At 38.4% G+C, this 12,173-nt stretch overlaps 1 protein-coding gene across 1 annotated transcript in view; it reads left to right on the forward strand.

Annotated features, from left to right (window-relative positions):
• The first annotated feature begins 894 nt into the window (after positions 1–894).
• LOC126092344 (neutral and basic amino acid transport protein rBAT-like) overlaps positions 895–12,173 on the forward strand; it is an 84,361-nt gene continuing 73,082 nt past the window's right edge. Inside the window, exon 1 of the mRNA XM_049907883.1 lies at positions 895–1,042. The gene's annotated coding sequence lies outside the window, so the exon portion shown is untranslated. The remainder of the gene's footprint in view (positions 1,043–12,173) is intronic.

A 12,173-nucleotide genomic window follows, 5' to 3' on the forward strand; every position in this document is an offset into this window, starting at 1 on the left:
AATGAGAGTAAATGAACACGTTGGCCCCAGAACCTTTCATGATATAGCAGTACTGTTTTTACTTGGTATTATATACAGTTCTGGTTTTGGCAAATATTTCTTCCGCAAACTGGTTGCCGTTTAGCATTAAAGTGGCTATCATAGGATAAATCCAACTCAACACACCATACTCACTATCATCAGTGAATTATCTTTTAACCTTTTATTTTCAGTTTCTGAATGCGCTATGACAGAAGGTCAATCAATGGTTTCAGTAGCGGAACTCCGCATCCCTAATAGAGCGAGAAAAAATCGCAAATCTATGCGTAAACAAAGATTCGTATGTTTGGCTGAATTCCATTAACTAGGGCGACGAAGGGTATATCCATGAATACACATTTCGGCTATGCACAACAGTTAACACAGCCCGTCGATTTTCATCACGATAAAGAACATTCTTGAAATTTACCTTCTTTTTTGCGATTCTTATAAACATTTGTATGGCGCTCAAATCATATATGTTAAGAAAAACGAGAATGTCTGGAAAAAATCAACCTGAATGAAAACAAAAAATGTATGATATACTGGATAAAATTCGATGGAAACCACAGAAATTACGTGTTCACATACCGCTGAGTGGTTCAACAACTGACTGTGATTCCCCTTTCCCAGCATAGCCAACAGTTCGTTTTGACTTTTAAAACTCTTAATTTGTGTCGCCTATACTGTGAATTTCATCAAGCATTAGTAATTTTGGCCGGTAATAAAAGCATATGTATGCAATGACAATATAGATGGTTTTCAGTACGCGCATTTGTGATTATTGTGTTCTGCTTACGCGGGCATTTCAGACGAAGCGCTCACTTCTTGTATTGATTTCGCCGTCGCTTCTGCGCAAGCTCGGAGTTCACGTAGCTTGTCCGACTAAAAATAAAGGGGGTGCGTCGAGTGAGCGATGTTGTGGTGATGGACTAATTAAGGTCTTCAGTCTACCGCACATTGTAGAACGAGGACGCCGCTTGTGTTCACAGCGGTGGGAACGAACAGCTTTGGCGTTTTACAGGTAGAGTACTACTAACAATTAATTGTTGCCGAAGTGAAAGTAGTAGTGTTCAGTCGAAGCAAAAGCTTGTACTCAGCAGTAGTTCAGCAATAAGTAATATAACGAAAAAAGTACCCCTTTCAATAAGAAGTATCTGCTCACATTTAAGTAAATGAGCTAGGTACCGTAATTAATTTTTAATGCCATCATATGGCGATTGCGGCAATAACATTGTATGCCATCCTTGAGAAAGCGCATTGCATAACCTGTCAGATAAAGACCACATTGCGTAAAGAAACCGCCGGTAAGTCCAAAAATGCAGTGAATTTGTTTATTGACGTTTGGCTGATGGTAAGTATTTCATTGTGGTTTACAGGTTAGGTAACGCAATAAAGACTTAAGTGTTGGTAGGTAAAAAAAAAAATTATTCGGCCACAATTTTATTTTAAACATGTATGTGTTAAATCCCTTCCTGATTAGTTCACGAAATGAAATAAGCCATAGGTCTATCATTCTAGTATGGAAATTTCTCGTTGCCAGAAATATTATGTGATTTGTTTTGTACCCCGTGTAGCTGTAACACTTCAGTTTTCAGATTATCCCTTTGGTTAGTACAGTGTGGAAATATGGAATAAGCATATTGCAAGGCTTTGTGGAAAATAGTGTAACGGAAACTACTATTTTTCTTATTAAGTTCTGACAACCATTAATGATTTGTGTATACTTTGTGAGCAATATCATAATATAACCAACTTCTGTCATTTTACAGCAACATGCAAAGTATTAATATAGCCAGACATACCATAGTATAAGCATAACCAAGCATACATCTAGTAACACAGAGCTTAAGCACATCTGCAAATATAGTCACTTGTTCAAATATTTCTACTTGCCATTGTATGTGTAGATATGCCACTTAAATTTTTAAAACATAAACTCCATATAATTAGCACACAAAAATCTGATACGAATAAGCAGTAATGAAAGTTCTGCTCTTCTATTTCACCTAAAAAAATATCATTGCCAAAACTGCAAAAACATGACATTTACATGGTACCAAACAAACAAAACAAAACAAGAATTCATAAGTTACACATAAAACATATCGCTGCTAACACCCTAAAACCATGACATTTACACCATACCAAATAAGCAGAACCATAGTTCACAAGCTACACATTTGAGTAGATGTCTACAACATGGAATTTACATGTTACTTGGCGTGTTCAACATGTAATTTACTTTCCAGTACTGGCTCTTGTAGGTACAAAGTGGACATCCACATTAGTGTTCTTTGTGTGTTTGGGTAACACATAATTCCCAGCCAACCTGACAGCTTGATGACTGAGTACAGCCTCCAGTGTTGCAGTTTCACTGAAGAGTTAAATCATCCATAGGACTTCTTTTACTGCTTCACTGGCAACTAAAAGCTCAGCTTCAGTTATTGATGAGGCCACACAGTTTGCTAATAAAGTTTACTGCTGCACTCAAAGAGAAGTATGCTTGCAGGACAGCAAATAGTTGGTTCACTGGCATATTCAGCAGAAGTAAATATTTTCAGCTCTCTAGGAAGTCTAGTAGGTCTAGGTAGTTACTGAAACCCAGGTTTCATTTTCACTTTGACATATTGTAAGATTTAAGATATGTTTAATCATTAACTATCTTCTGGTTTTTCCAGAAGCTGTGAGATAGCTTACAACAACAAAAAAATTTATAAAATTGTCACTACAGCCAAATACGTCAACCATGCTACTGCTTCTTAATAGGTGGATTGAGTTGTCGTATCTTTTAATTCTACCATCTGCACAAATTTCTCAGATGGTGTTAAGACAATTTGCTTCTGCCATATTAAACTAGATGATGATATGGTCCATCTGGTGACTCATAAAAACTGATTTATCTCCATCATATTTTTAAAAAATTCCAGCAGTTTGTGCCACAAACCCCCCCCCCCCCCCTCCCTATGAACCACTGACCTTGGCGTTGGTGGGGAGGCTTGCGTGCCTCAACGATACAGATAGCCGTACCGTAGGTGCAACCACAACGGAGGGGTATCTGTTGAGAGGCCAGACAAACATGTGGTTCCTGAAGAGGGGCAGCAACCTCTTCAGTAGTTGCAGGGGCAACAGTCTGGATGATTGACTGATCTGGCCTTGTAACACTAACCAAAATAGCCTTGCTGTTCTGGTACTGCGAACGGCTGAAAGCAAGGGGAAACTACAGCCTTAATTTTTCCCGAGGGCATGCAGCTTTACTGTATGATTAAATGATGATGGCGTCCTCTTGGGTAAAATATCCCGGAGGTAAAATAGTCCCCCATTCGGATCTCCAGGCGGGAACTACTCAGGAGGACGTTGTTATCAGGAGAAAGAAAATTGGCGTTCTACGGATCGGAGCGTGGAATGTCAGATCCCTTAATCTCGGGCAGGTAGGTTAGAAAATTTAAAAAGGGGACTGGATAGGTTAAAGTTAGATATAGTGGGAATCAGTGAAGTTCGGTGGCAGGAGGAACAAGACTTTTGGTCAGGTGAATACAGGATTATAAATACAAAATCAAATAGGGGTAATGCAGGAGTAGGTTTAATAATGAATAAAAAATAGGAGTACGGGTAAGCTACTACAAACAGCATAGTGAATGCATTATTATGGCCAAGATAGACACGAAGCCCACGCCTACTACAGTAGTACAAGTTTGAAGAAATTGATGAAATCTATGATGAGATAAAAGAAATTATTCAGGTAGTGAAGGGAGATGAAAATTTAATAGTCATGGGTGACTGGAATTCAAGCGTAGGAAAAGGGAGAGAAGGAAACATAGTAGGTGAATATGGATTGGGGCTAAGAAATGAAAGAGGAAGCCGCCTGGTAGAATTCTGCGCAGAGCATAACTTAATCATAGCTAACACTTGGTTTAAGAATCATGAAAGAATGTTGTATATATGGAAGAACCCTGGAGATACTAAAAGGTATCAGATAGATTATATAATGGTAAGACAGAGATTTAGGAACCAGGTTTTAAATTGTAAGACGTTTCCAGGGGCAGATGCGGACTCTGACCACAATCTATTGGTTATGAACTGTAGATTAAAACTGAAGAAACTGCAAGTGGGAATTTAAGGAGATGGGATGTGGATAAACTGAAAGAACCAGAGGTTGTACAGAGTTTCAGGGAGAGCATGAGGGAACAATTGACAGGAATGGGGGAAAGAAATACAGTAGAAGAAGAATGGGTAACTTTGAGGGATGAAATAGTGAAGGCAGCAGAGGATCAAATAGGTAAAAAGACGAGGGCTAGTAGAAACCCTTGGGTAACAGAGGAAATATTGAATTTAATTGATGAAAGGAGAAAATATAAAAATGCAGTAAATGAAGCAGGCAAAAAGGAATACAAACGTCTCAAAAATGATATTGACAGGAAGTGCAAAATGGCTAAGCAGGGATGGGTAGAGGACAAATGTAAGGATGTAGAGGCTTATCTCACTAGGGGTAAAATAGATACTGCGTACAGGGAAATTAGAGAGACCTTTGGAGAAAGGAGAACCACTTGCATGAATATCAAGAGCTTTGATGGAAACCCAGTTCTGAGCAAAATAGGGAAAGCAGAAAGGTGGAAGGAGTATATAGAGGGTCTATACAAGGGCAATGTACTTGAGGACAATATTATGGAAATGGAAGAGGATGTAGATGAAGATGAAATGGGAGACATGATACGGCATGAAGAGTTTGACAGAGCACTGAAAGACCTGAGTCGAAACAAGGCCCCCGGAGTAGACAACATTCCATTGGAACTACTGACAGCCTTGGGAGAGCCAGTCCTGACAAAACTCTACCATCTGGTGAACAAGATGTATGAGACAGGCGAAATACCCTCAGACTTCAAGAAGAATATAATAATTCCAATCCCAAAGAAAGCAAGTGTTGACAGATGTGAAAATTACTGAACTATCAGTTTAATAAGTCACAGCTGCAAAATACTAACGCGAATTCTTTACAGATGAATGGAAAAACTGATAGAAGTCGACCTCTGGGAAGATCAGTTTGGATTCCGTAGAAATGTTGGAACACGTGAGGCAATACTGACCCTACAACTTATGTTAGAAGAAAGATTAAGGAAAGGCAAACCTACATTTCTAGCATTTGTAGACTTAGAGAAAGCTTTTGACAATGTTGATTGGAATACTCTCTTTCAATTTCTAAAGGTGGCAGGGGTAAAATACAGGGAGCGAAAGGCTATTTACAGTTTGTACAGAAAGCAGATGGCAGTTATAAGAGTCGTGGGGTATGAAAGGGAAGCAGTGGTTGGGAAGGGAGTGAGACAGGGTTGTAGCCTATCCCTGATGTTATTCAATCTGTATATTGAGCAAGCAGTAAAGGAAACAAAAGAAAAGTTCAGATTAGGTATTGAAATCCATGGAGAAGAAATAAAAACTTTGAGGTTCGCCGATGACATTGTAATTCTGTCAGAGACAGCAAAAGACTTGGAAGAGCAGTTGAACAGAATGGACAGTGTCTTGAAAGGAGAGTATAAGATGAACATCAACAAAATCAAAATGAGGATAATGGAATGTAGTCGAATTAAGTCAGGTGTAGCTGAGGGAATTAGATTAGGAAATGAGACACTTAAAGTAGTGAAGGAGTTTTACTATTTGGGGAGCAAAATAACTGATGATGGTTGAAGTAGAGAGGATATAAAATGTAGACTGGCAATGGCAAGGAAAGTGTTTCTGAAGAAGAAAAATTTGTTAACATCAAGTGTAGATTTAAGTGTCATGAAGTCATTTCTGAAAGTATTTTCATGGAGTGTAGCCATGTATGGAAGTGAAACGTGGACGATAAATAGTTTAGACAAGAAGAGAATAGAAGCTTTTGAAATGTGGTGCTACAGAAGAATGCTGAAGATTAGATGGGTAAATCACATAACTAAACAGGAGGTATTTAATAAAATTGGGGAGAAGAGGAGCTTGTGGCACAACATGACTAGAAGTAGGGATCGGTTGGTAGGACATGTTCTGAGACATCGAGGGATCACCAATTTAGTATTGGAGGGCAGCGTGGAGGGTAAAAATCGTAGAGGGAGACCAAGAGATGAATACAATAACCAGATTCAGAAGGATGTAGGCTGTAGTAGGCACTGGGAGATGAAGAAGCTTGCACAGGATAGAGTAGCATGGAGAGCTGCATCAAACCAGTCTCAGGACTGAAGACCACAAACAAAACAAAATGTTCCACAAACTAGAATTCCATTTTCAGTCATGTTGAAAGCCATTGATGCTTATTATCATTAGAAATGCAGTAATACAGACAGAGATGTATCCTGTTATACAGTGGGCCTAATGCAAAATTGAGCATTGAAAAATTAATCATAGTTTGAATATTTTGGAGATCATTTTAAGCTTTAAAGACTAGTAAAGTGTGTGCATACCATACCAATCTTATCATAAAATCCCTTAAACAGCTCCAGATATTTTTCTTCCTATGGTAGACTACAAAAATGATGACATCACACCAGAGTGTGTTTTGTTTAAACATTAATGAGATCCAGTCCTCAACACTACTCAAAGTATGCCACATTGTGTAACATGACCGTTCCATTATAAGCAGGACCATCACATTGACTGAAACTGTGTAGAACTAGGGCTCATCTGTGATGATACACTTTCTTACATGTTCTGCATGAAAATCCTGTTTGTTAGAGAATTCATCATATCCTATCTGTTATTTTGTCAAAGTTCATGTAGACTTCTCTTCCAACTATTCAATTTCTTTTTTCAGTGATGATGGACATTTACTCCATTTGGTGTCCTTATTCCATAAGTGTAATTCTGTGACCAGCCTTCTCTTAAGCTTGAAACAGTCGGATCTTTGAGTTTACTTTTATTTCAAAGGTAGACCTATGCTCTACTGGACTGTTCGCGTTTTATCTTGCCGTCACATCTATGATGTTCTCTCTGCTAAAAGTATCAGTCTCTTAAGTTACTTGATTTGATACTAACTTTCTTTCAACTTTTGGTAACATTGTCAGAATTTTTTTGTAGTAAGTTTTGGCTCAAACACAAGATTGAAACTCTTCCATAATTTTTGGTGCCACCTACTCAAATGTGGCAAATCTTTAATAAAGTTTATGAGTGTTCTATTGAATGTTTAGCTCAGAAATTTTTTCAGGGCACTTAATCTGCATTGATTTTCATTGGAGTGCTGTTGATTTATATATGATGGTGGCCATACACATGGATATGAAATTACGGCACTGGTGCTGTTCATTCAGCTGGCACCACATGAGGGCACAGTCATGTGTATGTTTTGTAAACCCTCATCGCCAGTTTTTTGAAGGTCTTGTTGCTGCTGTTATGGAGGCCAAGTTGCCACTGTTGTTACAGTTTGCCAAGTTTGTGAGTTCGTGAAATGGCTTCTAGTACAGTACACTTCTAAGATAATTTCTCCATGCCACTATTACACTGCTATGCCCCAGGGTCAGGTAACAGGATATGAGAACAAAAGTTCTGCAATACTCCAACAAATTAGTAACATAGTGACACAAATAAGTTAAAAAGGTTTACTTATTTTTGTGATTAGTTGAAATATGAAGTCTGCAACACTGTTTGGAGTACAACACAAAAAAGGCCCTCAATGGCTAATTGCAAATAATCGTAGGTCAACTTCACAGTACATAGCAAATGCAATTTACAGCAACTGTCCATTCACTTCTAAGAGTTCACTAAACGGCATTCCCTGTCTTAAGTCAGCCCTGGATGATGATCTATAACCATATGGGCAAGAGCTGCTCTTCTATCTTCAGAGTAGGCTTCTGTCCATTGTAGTCCAGTCATTGGCAGACTGTACTCGCTGGCAGTTGGCTGAAGCGAAGTCGATATCTTCATCCTCAGCACCGCCCATGGCGCTGGTGGAACACGAGCAAATGGGGAGTCTCTATGGCCTGGACCAGCTCGCATCTTTGCGCCTGTGGTGCTTTTGCCCTGGCTGTGTCTTGTTCGGACGACACAGCAGCATGCATGCCTGTTTGTGTGTGTGTGTGTGTGTGTGTGTGTGTGTGCGCGCGCGCGCTCGCGTACTCTAGCTTGTTACAGAACAGTATTATGATATTATGAAAAGACAATATTATGAAAAGGATAGTTGTTATTCACCGTGTAGTGGATATGCAGAGTTGCAGATAGGCACAACAAAAAGACTGTCAAACAAGTAAGCTTTAGATCAAAAAAAGCTTTTACTGGAATTAGACAATGTACATACACACACATTGACAACAGACACACACACACACACACACACACACACACACACACACACACACACACACGCGCGCACGTGCAGACATCAGTTGCGTTGGTGTGAAAGTGTGTGTGTGTGTATGTGTCTAGTTCTGATGAAAGCCTTTTTGGCTGAAAGCTTACATATCGAGCTGTCTCTTTATTGTGCCTATCTGTGACTCTGCAGCTCAACTATATGGTGAGTAGTAACTATCCTTTTTGTAATATTGTTATTGTTACATGATTGCTACTGATCATATAGAGGAGACAGATAGGCACAATGAAAAGAGTGTTGTACACTTTAACTTTTGGCCGAAAGGCCTACTTCTCAAGATGAAAGTGCTAAAACACATGTTCACGGAAGTACAATTCACACTTACATGACCAAATACCTCAGGCTGCCATGGGCGGACTACCTTGTTGTAGGATTCATCCGAAAGCTAGCAAAATATTCGTTCTTTTTTGTGTGCCTATCAATGACTCAGAGCCTCAACTATTTGGTGAGTGATCTCCTTTACTCCTAAATTTTTTAAGTTCTGCCAGAACTTTTCTTACCATATTAACTAGAATATTGTTTGCTTTGATTTGATTTCATTGCTGAGGCAAAACAACAATGGTCTTACACCGCTGTTACCAGCTCCAAAACTAAGTTAATTGCGTAGTTTGTCCCCCTGTTATTGTAGTACAACCAGACAATACTCCTGAGGAGTTGTAAGAGATCCTTTACTAGATCATTGTTAAAAACAGTCCCTTCAGAAAGTAATGACCGAAACATCCAAATACTTTGTGTGTTTTAAACTCCTGTGCTTCACATTGGAGTATTAAATGTGGTGTGATGTCATCTCCCACACTACATGGCTTCTTTCACTATACACATCATGGGGAGGTGTTTATCTGAAGCTCCCATGGCCAATCATTAGACCTGCATTAGTTTAGTCTGCCTTTTGTTCAATTTGCAAATTTCAAAACTTCTCTTAAAACACACCTTCATTATATTGCTATGTTCATGTTTCTTGATCTTAGATCAATATTCTTTGTGCTGGCTGTTGATCCAACTGCATAGTTTAGATTTTACTATCGCCTTAGTAACGGGAAAGGTTCTGGTTCAACAAATGAATTCTTCATTCCTGCCCTGGTCAGTGTATCAGGCTGTTCGTTACCTCTAATTCCTGAGTGACCAGGGGCCCACAGCATATTTCCCACTTGCGTACCCCTCACCTTACAGTTGATTCTGGTGTTATATTAGTTACTTTATAACAGTCACTCAAGATATGTCAATAATCTTTCAGCTATGTGTCTTCTCTCTCTCTCTCTCTCTCTCTCTCTCTCTCTCTCTCTCTGTATGTGTGTGTGTGTGTGTGTGTGTGTGTGTGTGTGTTTTACATAAAGTTCTATTTTCTTTTGATTAATTAAGTGGAATATTGCTTATTTTATAACAATGAATCAATATGTGTGGATCAGAAAAGCTACTACTCTAGATGTAATATTACAACTTATATGTACCTGTTTTTTGTATCTGCTTCTATATAAAATTTTATACTAACTTATACTTTGACAAGTCTTATATCATGACTGTGATAACTGGGTACTAAATAAAGAAATATAAATAAATGTGACTGAAAATTTATGTGATGCTGCTTCCTTTTGTCAACTTGATGGTTCTGGAATTCATAAACATGATTTTTTTTTAGCAGCCCATTCACTCATGTCAGATTTTCAATGAATTCGTAAAAGCTTGTGAATTCACACGACATAGTCACATACGGCAGCTGCAATGGTCCTTCAAGCACAGCACTCAGTTTAACAGTACCACAAATCTATCAGCTCTGTATATTCACTGTACCCTGTAGTGTAAAATGTGCCTCGTAACTCGACAGAATATTGCCCAATCACATGTCATCAACTTTGGTATGTGCCAGAAACCTGAAAGCAAATACAGAATGTTGTTGTGGATCATGAGGTTTCATTTGCTGAACTGTCTGGATCTTGTACGGATACCAGTGTAATATAGATTGCATAACTTTCTGTACTGTTGACCATGGGATGGGCATTTCTTGTGACACTGCATGAGCACTAGCACTACCCAGACCACATGTTGTGTGGTCAGTTACAGCAACAGCAACATTATCAGTAATAGCCTTCATCCTCCAGGTGCCACACCTAGCCCACTTGTACTTCCAAATTTCTTTATCATCTTGTTTAAATCATTTAATGACATTGGACCTCTCCTCACATATTTACATTGGAGATACTCTCTCAATTTCACATTGTAATTGCTGTCATTCACATAAAACAGTTTCACTAAAAATGCTTTATCTCTCTTCTCAATAGCCATACTGCTCACTCACATTATGGCTTTTCAAATGACAGCATGAATGTTGTCATACAACCAGTGTACTTTGCCAGATTTTCATCTGTTGATCAAAATTGGAACTAACTTTTTTCCAGCTTAAATCGGTTCCGCATTAATGCATTAGCGTTTCTACCAAGTTTTGCTGTCGTACACTAAATACAGCCCACAATGGACCTCTGTGAAGAGCCGCACTTGAATTATAACCATCTGGTACTTACTTCTGCATGAAGTTTTGTGGCGCCTCAACCCTTTCGTTTGACACCACTATGTTAGTGGTCACTTTGCCTTTTCCACATTTGGACATCATCTTCAAATAGCTTCTGATGCTTTCTTTGCCTTATTGTTCATTATCTCTGTACTGTGTCTTAAACACAACTATTTTTCCATGCATCTTTCCACCGTAACTGAAGCACTTCAAATGAAACTGCCTTTCTGATTTGGCAGCATGATAGATCCAATTATATTTACCATTGTGTATATTGTGGTCACTGTGAACTTTTGTTGTGATAACTGCGCATTGTTGGTGTCACTTTTCATTCAATTTTTACCAGTTAATAACTTTTATAACTATCTATCAATGTATTAAGGAATTTTACCATCAAAGCTGAATCATTAAGTTTAACATATGGCTGTTGTATGTGTAAAACCAAAACTTCAAATTTGGCTATGTGACTCACAGTGTCTTTCACTCAAATATGATTAAAATTATAAAAACAGTCTTAATTTTTTTCTTTTTGTATAGCAGTTTGGGTAGACTAAGCAGCTTTCTTTCTTGCCAAAAGAAAAAAGGCCATTTAATTTTACCACTGTATCATTAGCTGTGTCATGCAATCTATAGTGCCACATAACCTTCTAATGTTCAACATAATCATGAGAATTATTGCCATCTGTCAGTTTCACTTTATATGGTGCAGGTTGTTCACAGTCACAAAAATGTACTAGTAGTTCAGTTTTATGATGCTTGTAACATGAAATTCATTAACTGCTGGAACATACAGTAAAATTTGTATCATAAGCTTCTACACATTCCTGTTTGCAGCATGTCATCTAATGATATCTCAAGACCGTGGAACTCTGTGATAAATCTACCAAAAATATTCGAGCAAGCAGTTTAGACTTATGATGTAATGAATGCAGCAACAATGGTAAACAGGAAGAACAATTACTCAAAGAGTGTAACAATAAAACATGGCACTCCACAAACATAGTACCATGTTTTGCTACCATATTGATGAATCATGTGTCTGTGACATTGCCATGCTTTAATGAACATCTGGGTACAATAAGACACACAAGCACCATTATCTGCTACCATATTAATGAGTTGTAGAGATTTCATGTAACACTGCCATGCTTTAATTAACAGCCAGAATTGTATGGGCTACAACAGGAGACACAAGCATCTGTCAAACTGAACACACTAGAAGCACACAAAAAAACACATCTAACAGCAGTACAGAGGAGCCTAAACACACATGGACGTGCACAGGGGGGGGGGATCTGTGTTTAAATCTTTGAGTGTGTCATTGTGCAC

Source organism: Schistocerca cancellata, chromosome 7 (assembly GCF_023864275.1).
Source record: "Schistocerca cancellata isolate TAMUIC-IGC-003103 chromosome 7, iqSchCanc2.1, whole genome shotgun sequence".
Taxonomy (NCBI): Eukaryota; Metazoa; Arthropoda; class Insecta; order Orthoptera; family Acrididae; genus Schistocerca; species Schistocerca cancellata.